Consider the following 3,943-nt stretch of genomic DNA (forward strand, 5'->3'; position numbering starts at 1 on the left):
CACATCATATCCTTTACTCTTGGTATTAACTCTTCCTACCTCCACATTTAAATGCTCAAATTCTCTCTTCTGTGTCTTCCTGATCCCTTCAGATGAAAGAGTTCTCTACCACTAGCACTTTTTGCCTTTTTTATGTGTTTGCCATGTTTGGTTTTCTGTTACATTTATGTGTCATCTTTCTGACTAGAACATAAATTCTTTAATTTCAGAGATTATGAAGCATTTTTTTCGACATTAACCATACCACCTGGTATATTGCTATTCATCTATCATTTTCGAAGAGGACCAGTGACATCAGGGATGATGATTTGACTTGCACCTGAGTTGGATTTAAGTAAGGCAGTTGCAGCATCATTCTGAAATAAAAATCCTTCCTAGATGGATAGGAAATGATAACCACCCACCTAGGGAACTATCTAGGCCAGTAAAGCAGAAACCCCTTGACTTTAGAAACAAAGTTTAATTTTATAACAGGAATAAAGGAAAAAGATAGATAATTTCCTAAAACTATAGAACTAATCTCCAACCACCCTAATTCACCATGGTGAATTAGTTCTTCTCCTTGAGAATTCACTCAAGCTACTCTAAACTTCTTATCTCTGACTAAGACCCAAAAAACTCAGCTATCTGACTATAAACTAACCTTATTAATATGGATTATAAAAAAGATAAATATGAAGGACTCACAGATGTATTTCAGTCCTTACCTAAAACCTGGGCTCATTCTTAGGGATTTCCAGAATTCTAGATGACCAAACTGAGTTTTACCATCGCCAGTGGATTTCTGACAGATGGATCTCAGGCAGATGGTCTTTGTACTTCAAGGAATAAGCAGGTCTCCTCCAATCCCAGGAATCACTAATCTTTCCATAAGACTAGGAGTCCCAGTGAAAATGTCAGAGCAAAGATTCTTCTTCTCAGCTCAAAGCCAGACTCAGAGTGACAGTTACTTTCCAGTAAAAACTCCCAAGATCCTTTTTTCCTTGTCAGAATCTTCTCCCAGAGCTTGTATCCAAATTCTCCTTTCCTCTTAAAGTTAATCTATGAAATTTACTCTCCCTTACTTCCTTCCTACAGTTCTTTCTTCCAGACTTATCTAAGTCCAGTGGCAAGACAAAAGCCAAGGCAGTGGCCAGAGATTCAGGATGACCTTGGCATCTTCCTTATCTGACCAACCTCCAAGTGCTCCATGGTACCTGCTTCAGTCATCTTCTTGGCCATTGAAATAAATCTGCCCATTACACTGGGAGAAGTCTCCACATGCTTTGGGTAGACATCCCCTTAACTCACCCTCTACTCAGTCAGTTTTACTGGGGTCTGGCCACTGTTCTTGCTACAGCTTCTTGGAGCCACAGGTGAGAGTTGGGGAAAAGGTGGACACCAAAGGTGGATGAGTAGTCCTGAACAGGATTCTATAAGCCTCATGCCAGAGAGGTTAGTCCTCTCCTGAACATTCCTTATACCTAAACCCAGTGTATATCGAATACTCCTATGTGTTTGCTGAATGAATGGATTAATTGTCCATTTTTTATGTATAGCAATACTTAGGACTCACACTCCCAGTTCCCATTTCCAACGTCTAACTGAGCCCCCAGAATATGGTGGCTACTTCTCTCTTCAAGAGTTCTAGTGGTAGTTTTGAGGATTTTTCCCCTAATGACTATAGCTATAACTATAGATTATATACTTATATATAAATATATAATTTAACTACATGTATAACTCATTTTATTGCATTCTACTTTATTGTGCTTTGCAGATATTGTGTTTTTTTACTGATTGAAAGTTTGTGGCAACCTTGGGTCAAGCAAGTCTATCAGCGCCATTTTTCCAATGGTATGTGTTCACATCCTGTCTTTGTGTCACATTTTGGTAATTCTCACAATATTTAAAAGTTTATTATTATTGTTATTATTATTATTATTGTTATTATTATTATTATTATATCTATTATGGAAGTCTGTGATCAGTGATCTTTAATGTTATAATTGTAATTGTTTTGGGATGCCCTAAACCTGGCCCACATAAGACAGCATATATCACTATGTACTTCTCAGTGATTATCATTTGATATCAGTGAATCGGGCTTCAACATTTATTTAGCATTTACTTTGTGCCAGCCACAAGAATCTAAAGAAAGGGAAAAGATAGTCCCCGCTTGCCAGTCTAATGGGGGAAATAACATCCAAGTGACTATAGACAGACAAGATATATAGGAGATAAATTGCAAATAATCAAGGGAGAGAAGGCATTAGAAATAAGGAGGATCAGGAAAGGCTTCCTGGAGAAGATAGAAGTTTAACTGAGACTTGAAGGAAGGCAGGAAAGAGAGGTGGGGAGGGAGAGCACTCTAGAAATGGAGATAGCCAGTTTACTAAAGTGTTAAAATAAGAGTAGTAGGTAGAAAACATTCTTCCTTTTCAAAAAAAGAAGGCATCTTTGACAGTCACCTTTGAGCACTTATGGAGTGTCAGGAAAAGTGGGCCCAAGCTTAGAGAGCACATATACGAAGGAATAACTCATAATTCCTGGTTGCTTGCAGGCTTTTCCTGTCCTTTGCTGGGTACTTAGTGAAGATCCTCTCAGGAATGTTGTAGCCTTCTCCTAAGCTCCCTGTAGATTTTTTTTTAAAACAAAAACAAAAACCCTTACCTTCTGCCTTAGTTAATATTTATTACTTACTACTTAATATTAAGTATCAGTTCCAAGGCAGAAAGATTGGTAAGGGCTAGACTATTGAGGATCTTACAGCTAGGAAGTGTCTAAAGTCACATCTGAACCCAGGATCTCCTTTCTCTAGTCCCAGCTCTCTATTCATGAGCTACCTAGCTCCCTCTCCTTGTAGAAACTTGAAGCTGCTTTTCTTCCATATATCTAGTTTGTTCTTGACTCCCAAAGCAGATCCTGCTGTCAGGTCAACAGTGAGAAGTATAAAATCCTTCAAATTCTCTGAACTTCATCTTAGTGGTATAATGGTGATACAATGGATTGCAAAACCTGGAGTCAAGAAGGTCTGAATTTAAATCCAATGTCAGATACTTACTATGTAACCTGACTTCTGCCTCAGTTTCCTCATCTATAAAATGAGAGGTGATAACATTTGGGTCACGTAAAATACAGAAGCACACACTTCTGTATGTAGACATCACCAATTGGGGATGAGCATCCTGAGCCACTGATGGTGCCTCCTTGCCACTACTCACCTTATAGGAGTTGAACGGGTCAGATTCCAATATGAAGAGCCTGGGGGAAGGTAGAATGAGCTAAAGCAAGGTAATAGGAAAGCTGGAGGTGTCTGCCTTGTGTTCATTTGACAAATAGTTCAATTTGGTACCCTTTTAGAGTAAGAATGGGAGAACAGTAGCTGAGATGGATGGAAAGGAAAACTGGGGCCATACTGTGGAAAGTCTTCAATACCAACAAGAACTGAGATTTGAATCAAATAGTTGTTTATCAAAATTCAGCCATCTTCAAATTTAAAAGAAAATATTAAAATATCTATACAAAGGTATTTGGATTTTCTGACTTTTTTGTTTTCATTCCATTCTAAGTGTTTTGCTTATGCATAAAACAAGTACCAACAACCATAATAATAACTGGACACTCATTAATTTTTTTAATTAAAAATTTTTAACCCATGAAAACCTGCCTTCTCTTTCTTCTACCTTCTTCCCTCAACTGTTTGAAAAAAGAAAACAACAAAACCTTAGTTGATAACTGGTTGCTCTTCAACATAATAGCTATATATTTTCTAAGACTGAATGGTTCTTTTCTAGAAGCATTGTTTTCCAAGTTAAGATGGCTCAGAAGGATTTCTCTTGTTGTTCCACTTCATTTGGCATGCCACAGCATCATGTTTTCCTAAGTATTGAATGTTGACGCATTGTAGTTAAGAACTTTTAGAAAGAATGCCTTTCACCACATTTTGAGCCTTTTCTTCCAA

The 3,943-nt window shown here is 37.7% G+C and overlaps 1 long non-coding RNA gene across 1 annotated transcript; it reads left to right on the plus strand.

Annotated features, from left to right (window-relative positions):
- Positions 1–247: 247 nt before the first annotated feature.
- On the plus strand, positions 248–3,592 carry LOC123231398. The gene is made up of 4 exons (XR_006505108.1): positions 248–334; positions 1,078–1,355; positions 1,760–1,836; positions 3,343–3,592. It is a non-coding gene; the product is annotated as an uncharacterized LOC123231398 (long non-coding RNA).
- Positions 3,593–3,943: the final 351 nt, after the last annotated feature.

This window comes from Gracilinanus agilis, chromosome 1, assembly GCF_016433145.1.
Source record: "Gracilinanus agilis isolate LMUSP501 chromosome 1, AgileGrace, whole genome shotgun sequence".
In the NCBI taxonomy this organism is placed as follows: Eukaryota; Metazoa; Chordata; class Mammalia; order Didelphimorphia; family Didelphidae; genus Gracilinanus; species Gracilinanus agilis.